This window comes from Propithecus coquereli, unplaced genomic scaffold (assembly GCF_000956105.1).
Source record: "Propithecus coquereli isolate 6110/MARCELLA unplaced genomic scaffold, Pcoq_1.0 Scaffold228, whole genome shotgun sequence".
NCBI lineage: Eukaryota > Metazoa > Chordata > Mammalia > Primates > Indriidae > Propithecus > Propithecus coquereli.
Window position 1 is genome coordinate 1,437,970 of NW_012147819.1, and position 11,319 is coordinate 1,449,288.

Genomic DNA, 11,319 nt, shown 5'->3' on the forward strand with positions numbered 1-11,319 from the left:
ATATACACCTTAATTTTTTTTTGACACTGCTCAATTTTGATGTTCTTTTAAGTAACTTGTGTGAAATACTCCATGTCTGAAGTGACCCAGCTGTCATCCAAACCGTTTGTTAGTGAATCTGGCCTTTGTACCACATGAGGTTGCTCTGGGCCTACTTAATCACTTCCTGGAGATGGGTGGGAGCAAATCAGTCTATCTTTGTTTTCCAGACTAATTCATGTTGCCTTAGGGCAACAGCTCTTCTAACAGAGAAAGTATTTGATGTAAAAGACAAAGAACAAAAATAAAAATAACCCACCATAAGCTTTTCCCTAAAACACTAATTGTGGGAATTGTAAAATTTCTCAGACCCACTTTGCTATTTATTACAAAAGATACTTCCTTGTTTAGAAAGAGGGTATGTATGTTCAAAAAAGAAGCTATTTCTAATGATCCTTAAAAGATGCTATTTAATAAATAGGCAATTTTTTTTTAACTTACATCTTTGTAGGGCTGGCACAGAATGAATGAGATGGAGTCTGCACATGAGGTAACCAGAGGTTATGGCACCTTCCTTAGCCATTATGTGCTGGGAGCCATTATGTGCTCCCCCTTAATAACTGTAAGGGGGAGGGGGGAGCTGATTTATAGGATTTGCCTATTTGTGTGGTGTAATGCTCCCAGCATAGCCAGTTTCAGGTTGCCAGTGTGATGACAGTGCCAGAAGGGGAAAGATGCTCAGTGGCACACCATGATGTAGTATTTCTACCATGCGTATACCGTAGATAATAATCTCCAGAGCACAGTAAAACGTAAAATAATTAGGGAATGATAAGTTTTCTGTATTTAGTACCTATGTTTTTAATATATATTTCATCATAGTTTATGTAACTTGATCTTTAATGGTGACTGTTTAACTGCTGGCTCCCTGTTAAACAGTTGACTCGCCTGCTCCCATGCATCACTGCTGTTAATCTTTAAGAGCTGCTTTTGAGTTTGCTCTTCCCTGAAATCAGAGATACTGATTAAGAAGCCCATCTCAGTGGTTCGTGCTGGCAGTCCCAGCTACTCAAGGCTGAGGAGGGAGGATCTTTGAACCCAGGAGCTCAAGGCCAGCCTAGGCAACATAGTGAGACCTCATCTCAAAAAAAAAAAAAAGAAAAGAAAAAGGGCCGGGCGCGATGGCTCACGCCTGTAATCCTAGCTCTCTGGGAGGCCAAGGCGGGCGGATTGTTTGAGCTCAGGAGTTCGAAAACCAGCCTGAGCAAGAGCGAGACCCCGTCTCTACTAAAAACTAGAAAGAAATTAATAGGACAACTAAAAAATATATATATAGAAGGAATTAGCCGGGCATGGTGGTGCATGCCTGTAGTCCCAGCTGCTCGGGAGGCTGAGGCAGAAGGATTGCTTGAGCCCAGTAGTTTGAGGTTGCTGTGAGCTGGGCTGACGCCACGGCACTCTAGCCTGGGCAACACAGTGAGACTCTTTGTCTCAAAAAAAAAAGAAAAAGAAAAAGGCTCAGGGGCACTGGTCTAGCCAAGCTCCAGATAATCCTTAGTCTTTAATTGGTTTTATTGATCTGGAGATTTAGTACAACTTGGGTAGACTAGAATCATTTTACAAGTTATCCAGAGCCCAGTCTGATTCATTAAGTCATGCTATAATTGATAATCCTAGTATCTATCTTTTCAGTGCATGGTGAAGCTTAAAAAGATATTTATGAGCTGATATCCATTGTATCACCTTCCTTCACATGTAGTTATTTTTTAAATATCACAAATAATATCTGTCCTAGTTTTAAGGGATTCTAGAAAGTTTTACAATCTCCTGGTAGATTTCACAATCGTCCAGGGCCAGATCAAATCACTGAAATGTCCCTTCTGAGGTTAGGCCAGGACCAAAGCACTCCATAACGAAGAATTGGGTATGACTTCCTCTGATATTTGCCACATCATTAGTCTGATGGGATTATAAAGTTCTTGGCCTATCTCAGAAAGATGCTATTATATTTAACATTATCAAACATGATTATCTTTAAGGGATTAGAAAAGGAAATAAGCACAGCTGGTAACCAAGAAGCAAACACCAACCTAATATATAATAATTCTTGAGCAGAAAAGTCTAAATCGTAAATGTAATACTGTTTTTTAAGAACATGATTGGATAAAATATCTAGAAAACATTTTTGTATCCATCATAAGAGCAGTTAAAATGTGAAAGGTGGTGGAATGATGTCTCAAAATTATGTATAAACTGCCTTTCAGGATATGCTCCCTGGACATTGTTTATATGCCAGGAAGAAAATGCACTGATGAAATGACCCACTGTGGTGAATTTATATATTATACTTATCCCAGTTTGGTTTTTTAAAAAAAATTATTTGTGAGAGATTGAGGTCAGACAATGTGGCTGTCTTCTTCCAAAGAACTCATTGTTGACTCTCAAGGTTATTGGTTTCTATTAACCAAGATTAGTAAACTACTACCCTGAGGGCCAAATCCAAGGCCTATTTTTTACTGTCTATTTATTTTTTTTAATGATGTAAAAATAACAGGAATATGGGACAGAGATTGCATGTAGCCTACAAAGCCTAAAATAGTTATCATCTGACCCTTTACAGAAAAAGTTTGTCAACCCTGAAAAGTCAAAAGCTGACAGCCTGTGGGCTAGATGTAAACTCCCAAGATTATTTTATTTTGCCCAAACTGTATTTTATTTTTAAATTAGTTGCCAACCTATTCAGACTATAAATGTCACATGCAAATTGGGATTTTCATCTTCTTTGGGAGATAATGATTTAACAACCCTAAGTCCTCATTTTACGTGGCTGTAAATCAGCTAGAGGAAGTAGGACTAGCTCGATAGATTATGAAGTAGTGAGTTCATTTGTTAGAGGAATGCCAGCATACGGCTTTCTTCTTTAAGTCACAGTTTTATTCCAAGTTGACAGATTGACTTGAGCTCGAACTTTAGTTTCAACTTTTCTAATTCTAGAAAAAAAAAGAAAAATCTTGGTGCTATTTTTTACTGAGGTGTATTAAATTTTTAGATTAACTTAGGGAGAACTGATATCTTGATGATGAAAAAACATCTTATCCAAGAACATGGGATTCCTTTCCATTTGCTCAAGTATACTTTTGTGTTTTCCCAGTGGTTTTGTCATTATCTTTATGTAGGTTTTTCACATTTCTTAAGTATATTCTCAAGTATTTTATCTTTATTGTTGCCATTCTACATGGGATTTTCTTTTCCACCTTGTTATACCTTCTAGCTGGCCTCACTTATGTATCTGAAGGCTTTTAATTTTGCATACTAATTTTTGTATTTTTTAGAAATAGGAGTCTTGTTCTGTCTCCTAGGCTAGAATTCAGTGACACCATCATAGCTCACTGCAACCTCGCACTCCTTCACTTGAGTCCCTTCTGCCTCAGCCTCCCCAATAGCTGGAACTACAGGCATGCGTCACCACACCTGGCTAATTTTTTTAATTTTTTGTTCAAACAGGGTCTTGCTATATTGCCCAGGCTGGTCTCAAATTCCTGGGCTCAAGCTGTCTTCCCACTGTGGCCTCCCAAAGTGCTGGGATTACAGCTGTAAATCACCATACTTGGCCTGATTATGCATGTTAATTTTATATTCTGCTGTCTGGCTAAATTCATTTTTGTTTCAGTTTGTTTTATAATGTTCTGAAGTTTTCCAGGTACACTACCATATCATCTTCAAATAGACATACTTTTTTTTTTTTTTTAAGCAGAGTCTCCCTCTGTCTCCTGGGCTAGAGTGCTGTGGTGTCAGCCTAGCTCACAGCAACCTCAAACACCTAGGCTCAAGCAATCCTCCTGTCTCAGCTTCCCAAATAGCTGGGACTACAGGTGTGTACCACCATGCCCAGCTAATTTTTTCTATTTTTAGGTGTCTGGCTAATTTTTTTTTTTTCTATTTTTAATAGAGACGGGGTCTTGCTCTTGCTCAGGCTATCTCAAACTCCTGAGCTCAAGCAATCCTCCCACTTCAGCCTCCCAGAGTGCTAGGATTACAGATGTGAGCCATTGCACCCAGCCTAAATAGACATACTTTTAATTCTTCTTTGCCAATTCTTACCCTTCTAATTATATTCTCTTATCCAATTACATTGACTAAAACCACTGATAAAACTGTAGTGAAGACAGAAAGCATCCTTGCCTTGTTTTCAACATTAATAGGAATGCCTGTAGTATTTCTGCATTAAGTGAAATGCTGGCTTTTATAATATATAATGTTAAGAAACTATTCATCTAATCCTATTTTCTCAAGTTTTTTAATAAGCAATATTTGTTGAATTTGTCAAAAGACTTTTTCTGCATCTATGGAGATAATCATATGATCTTTCTCCTTACATCTATTTATAAGATAAAGGATATTAATGTATTTCGCAATGCTCAACCATCCATACATGTTTGGCATAAGACCTCCTTGATAGTGGTGAATTGTTTTCTTAATGTTGTATTGGAATGTATTTGGTAATATTTATAGAATTTTTGCATCAGTATTCATAATTTTCTCTTTAGTGCTTTCTTTACACATTTGGGTAAAAATATTTGAAAGTTTTCCCTCATTTCATATGTTCCAACACAATTTATGTAACATTGAGACTATTTGGTCTCTAAAGATACTCAAGTATAATTTTATTTTATTTATTTTTTAATCAGGCAGCCCCAAACCAGAACAGGTTCAGATTGACCCCCTTAACTATAATTTTAAAATAGGAACAAAAACAAAATTTAGATCATTCTATACATATTGGTCAAAATTGTTTTTTCTTTCATTTAAAACCATTATTAGATATCTTCACATGTCAGTCATAGATTTACCTTATTTGTTTTACTTGCTATATGGTATTTCCTCATAAAAATATACTATATTTAACCAAGATTGATTGAGGGACATTTGGTTTGTTACAGTTTCATGTTATCTCAGACAATATTTCAAAGAATACTTATAAACATATCTGTTTGAACATTTGTGGGAGTTCTCAGGATGAATTCCTTGACAAAAAAAGAAAAAAGTCCCTATTCATGAACAATTGATCTTTGAAAAGGAATATGAGACTATAAGGCAGAGCCGAATTTTATAGAAAAGGAGAGGAAGGGTAATGGCTTTGAGGACTTTTTAAATTGCTTTTTCCATGCATTTTCAGAAATGAACTCTAAATAATTTTTATTAAAAAGATTAATATGAACTGGCAATCTGTTATCAAAAACAGATTTATAAAAAAATACTGCCTTTTAGTTGGAATTTATTAATGAAAAAGAAAATTTTTAATTACTATCGATGTGTCTTTAGGTTAAATATTGGCTTTCAAAAGTCAAATCCCAAATGGTTTCCAAAAAACCTCTCTAAAATATACCTTACCAATTTGGAGACTAGATATCATGCAGAAAGGGTGAGTTATTTTGCAAGCCTGAACTTGGAAGGCATCATGTTTGTCATAACATTTTGAAAAGTAACTATGGGAACTTCTAACTCATTTAAATTGAACAGATGTGTAATTTTTTTCTGTCCAGTTGTGGTTGTTACCATGTTTAAGTAAACATACTGTTTGTTTGCATGTGTTTCCTGTGTTATGTGAGCTCTGGAAACCCACACCTGACTGAATTTAACTTGCTTAGATTTGGTTTGATCATTAGGTCAACTGGTTAAGTACCCTAATAAAATAAGTTTGTACCTGCAGGGATTAGAAGGCCTATTTGTTTAACAGATAAAAACACACTTTTGCTGGGTGTGGTGGCTCACCCCTGTAATCCTAGCACTCTGGGAGGCCAAGGCGAGGGGATTGCTTGAGATCAGGAGTTCAAGACCAGCCTGAGCAAGAGTGAGACCCTGTCTCTACTAAAAATAGAAAAAATTAGCTGGGCATGTTGGCACATGCCTGTAGTCCCAGCTACTTGGGAGTCTGAAAAAGGAAGATCGCCTGAGCCCAGGAGTCTGAGGCTGCAGTGAGCTATGATGATGCCACTGCACTCTAGCCCAGGTGACAGAGCGAGACTCCATCTCAAAAAAAAAACAAAACAAAACCCCAAAAAACTCACTTTTTATAACAACACTTCCCTTAATGGATCCAGAAAAATAACTTCTTTTTTGTAGCAGTGCCAACATTTGATGTACCACAGCTTCAGGGAATAAAGTGCCTGGATATCAAAATTATTTTGCATAACCATAATTGAAAGTATCTAAGAGGTTGTTTAACTTTTCTTATATTTTTAACAGAATATTTAGAAGCAGTGATAGCCATATTAAATTCTGATGTTAATGGTATTATAATAAGATTATTTTAGGAGTAAGTTGATAATGTTGGACCTAAATATATTTTGAAGGGTCAGATGACCTTCTTCCTACTAGACAAAAGCTCCTTGAGGGCATATTGATTTGTTTTTCTCTGTAGGCCCAAAGCACCTCACACGGTATTATAACATAAAAGAATTACAAGCTTGAAGTACTCCACCTGGGGGATCAGAGTCTACCATGGACACAAAAGAACATCTTGGCAGCTGGCTCTATCACACAAACATCAACCAACGTCAGGGAGAACAATGACATAACCCATAATAGCATCTTCCAACTCAAGCAAACAGGGTGTGGCTGATTCACACAAGTACCACCCACCATCACCAGAGTAAGCTCAAGGACTTAACTCATTACATATTGTTGGGAAGAGGTGAAGACAGCAGGTCAGAGGTAACCTGAGAGGTACACCAAACCTGCTAGAACACTCCGTAGGCAACTCAGGACCAGCACTCCTCTCTCTGGCACACTCAGGGATTGATCTTCAGGGACCAGGAGACAGGCCCATAAGCCAGGCCTAGCTCCCCCATGTCTTGACTGAGAGGCCAGATGAGAAGGAATCAGTGAAAGAACTCTGGAAATGAAAAATAAGAGCAAAAGGACACCCCCAAAAGAAAACAAAAACTCTTTACCAATGGATACCAACCAAAACCAAAAGATTTAAATGACAGATGAAGAATTCTGAATGTGGATCATAAGGAAGCTCAACGAAATACAAGAGAAAATAGAAACCCAACACAAAGAAACCACACAAACAATGCAGGAAATGAATGGAAAATTTACTAAGTAAAGCAAATTATTTAAAAAATCAAACAGAACTTCTGAAAATGAAAAATTCATTCAAAGAAATACAAAACACAATGGAAAACCTTAAGAATAGTCTAGATCAGGCAGAAGAGAATCTCAGAGCTCGAAGACAACCCTTTTGAGTTAAACAAGTCAGTCAAAGAGAAAAATCTGAGAAACAAGAGGAATGAACAAAACCTGCAAGAAATATGAGACTATGTAAAGCAGCCTAACATAAGAATCATAGGCATCCCTGAGGGCAAAGAAGAAAATACACAAGGGTTGGAAAATTTATTTGAGGGAATTATTGAAGAAAGTTTCTCTGGCCTTGCTAGAAATCTAGATATACAGGTACAAGAAGCTCAAAGGACCCCTGGGAGATTCATCATGAAGAGGCAATCACCACAACATACAGTCATCAGACTGGCCAAAGTAAACATGAAAGAGGCACTCCTATAAGCCATAAGGCAAAAGCAGCAGGTAACTTACAAAGGAAAACTTATCAGAGACTAACTGGAGACTGCTCAACTGAGACCTTACAAGCCAGAACGGATTGGGGCCTCATTGTCAGTCTTCTCAAACAGAATAATGGCCAGGCTAGAATTTTGTTTCCTGCAAAACTAAGTTTCTTCAGAGAAATAAAGACTTTCTCAGACAAGCAAACATGGAGGGAATTTGTCAAGACCAGACCTGCCCTGTAGGAAGTACTCAGAACTGTATTATACATGGATCAGCACAATAGACACCCACCAGTGTAAAATCACCTAAAAGCTAAAGATCAGAGCCCAGATACCACAATAGTTCAACAGATAAAACAAAGCAATAAAGTTTCATCTCAAAGGGATGAACAGAAACCCGCCCCACTAATCAATTCTTTCAATAAATGTGAATGGCTTAAACTCCCCACTCAAGAGACATAGGCTGTCTGAATGGATAATAAAATACAAGCCAAGTATCTGCTGTCTCCAGGAAACACATCTAACCCACAAGGACTCATTGAAAGTCAAGGTGAAGAAATGGAAAATGATATTCCATGCAAATGGAAAACAAAAGAAAGCTGGTGTAGCCATTCTCATATCAGATAACATAGACTTCAAATCAGCAAAAATGTAGAAAGACAAAGATGGTCCTTATATAATGGTGAAGAGAACAATTCAACAAGAAGACATAACAATCCTAAATATTCACCTAACACAGGTGGACCCAGATTCATAAAGTAAACCCTACTTGATCTAAACAAAATGATAAACAGCATCATCGGAATAGCTGGGGACTAAGGAGGTGTAAGACCTCTACAGGGAGAACTACAAAACACTGAGGAAGGAAATTGCAGAGGTTGTAAACAAATGGAAAAAATGTATCATGCTCATGGATCAGCAGATCCACATTGTTAAAATGTCTCTACTACCCAAAGTTATTTACATATTCAATGTAATCCCCATTAAAAAACCGACGTCATTTTTTGCAGACCTAGAAAAAATAATTCTGTGCTTCTTATGGAACCAGAAAAGACCCTGAATAGCCAAAGCAACCTTAAGCAAAAAGAACAAATCAGACATTTCTGGATTTCAGCCTAGGCAAAGAATTTATGAAAAAGACCCCAAAGGCAATCACAGCAACAACAACAAAAATAAATGGGACCTGATTAAATTAGAAATCTTCTGCACAGCCAAGGAAACAATCAGTAGAGAGAACAGACAACCTACAGAAAGGGAGAAAATATTCGCGTGCTATGTATCTGATAAAGGGCTAATAACCAGAATCTACAAAGAACTCAAGCAAATTAGCAAGAAAACATTAAACAACTCCATTAAAAAGTGGGCAAAAGACATGAGCAGAGCTTTTCAAAAGAAGATAGACTAATGGCTAGTAAACATGAAAAAATCCTCAACATATCTAATCATCAGGGAAATGCAATCAAAACCACAATGAGATATCACCTAACTCCAGTGAGAATGGCTTTTATCAAAAAATCCCAAAAGAACAGATACTGGTGTGGATGCAGAGAGAAAGGAACAGTTATGCACTGCTGATGGGACTGCAAACTAGTATAACTCTATGGAAAGTAGTAGGGAGATACCTCAAAGAACTAAAAGTAGACCTACCATTCAATCCAGCAATCCCACTACTGGGTATTTACCCAAAGGAAAAAAAGACATTTTATAAAAAAGACACATGCACTCCAATGTTTATAGCAGCACAATTCACAATCACAAAGATGTAGAAACAACCCAAGTGCCCATCGATACATGAGTGGATTAATAAAATGTGGTGTAAATATACCATGGAGTATTAATTAACCATGAAAAAAAATGGTGAATCAATACCTTTTGTGACAACCTGGAGGGAACTAGAGACTAGCCTCCTTAGTGAAGTATTGCAGGAATGGAAAAGCAAACACCACAGGTACTCACTGTTAAATTAGAACTAAATGATCAACACTCATGTGCACATTTGGTAGTAATGGAAATCAAGCAGGTTGGAGTGGGGAGGAGGGGATGGGTAAATTCACACCTAATGGGTACAGTACACATTATCTGGGTGATGGACACACTTATAACTTTGACTCAAACTACACAAAAATAATTCATGTAACCTAAACATTTGTACCCCCATAATCTGAAATTAAAAAAAAAATTACAACCTCATAATCTCCAGCCTCCAATGGACTCTCAGCATTGCTTATCAATGATTTTATTTGTTATAATTGGCCTTATTCCAGAAGGGCTATAAGACAGCTGTTACTTTTCAGTCAGCTTTCCTCTCAGTCACTACAGCTATTTCAAACATTTGCCATTCGGGCCTCTTCACTCAACCATGCTTTCCTCAATTTTCTCTATCGAAAAAAATAATAATTTGAGCACTGCAGACATGATCTCAATTTGCTAATCTATCTCCCTACATACAGTTATTTTCATGCCCTTACCTCCTGTTCCGGCCAACCTCTCCACTATTCCTCATGGCCCAACTCCCTCGAGGTGCGCTGAGAACTTGCTTAATTTTTCTGCTCCTCCCCTCTGCCCCCAATATCGTCATCATTCTCCCCTTCTCTACCACCTGATCTTTTTGTTTTTATTGTTTTGTTTTGTTTTAGAGACAGGGCCTCACTCTGTCATCCAGGCTGGAGTGCAGTGGCATGATCATAGCTCACTGCAGCCTTGAACTCCTAGGCTGAAGTGATCCCCTCCTGCTTTGGCTTCCCAAGTGGCAGGGACTACAGGCATGCGCCACCACACCTAGTTAATTTTTCCGTATTTTGTTGAGACAGGGTCTTGGTGTTTTGCCTGGGTTGATGTCTGATCTTTGTTAACACATCTCCACGTGTTTTATCAAACTATGTCATAAATACCATTCCTTCTCCTTACATCCTGACACCCTAGGGATTAGCTAAGTCGTTCAAGTCATTCCTTATACTTGTTATTCACATTCATTCAACAAACCTTTTTTCGCCATTAAACCATTTGAACATTGATTTAATGTCTCGTATTTGCCAGATATTATATTAGATATTGATACAAAGATAAATGAGCTCAATAGTCTTTGCCTCAAAGAACTCACAATAAAGTGTATGAGACAGACACATACACAGGCAATTATAAAACCACAAAGAAAGCCAGGGAGTGGTGCACACAAACTGTCAGAGTAGCACTGAAGAGGAGCACTCCCCAACCTACACCTGTACTCTTTAGATCCATACACAGAAAACAGACTCTGGGTGAGACCCCCTCTGACGTTACTGTCTTGATTCTGGACCTCAATGCTTGATGTTTGTTTAGTGAAACCACCCTGGGAAACACTGTTATATTTAAATAAGTAAACAATCATTTTCAATAAGTAGATACATATAAAGTAAATTATTACTGTTTGAAATTTTTACAGGCCATATGCTACCTTTTAATAAAGAGGGAAAATAATATGTTTATAATTGCTTGTCTATTGTAAAGAAAAAACTGAAAGGATACAGAGAAAAATTACTAACAATAGTTATTCATGAGAGGGGAGGGATTTTTTTCCTTTATCCCTTTTTGTAAATTTATTTTTAAATATATGATTATTTGTTCACAAAACTAAATTATAAAGAAAAAATCCTAGAGGTCTCTGCACCTTCTGGTCCCAACTTTTCCAACTTCTACTTTTCTACAACGTTGAACAGCTCAAGCTAGTCTTGTTTCTTAAAGAATCATTAGCAGGCAAACGTTGCTCACCTGAGCCCTTCATCAGGCATGCCCTCTG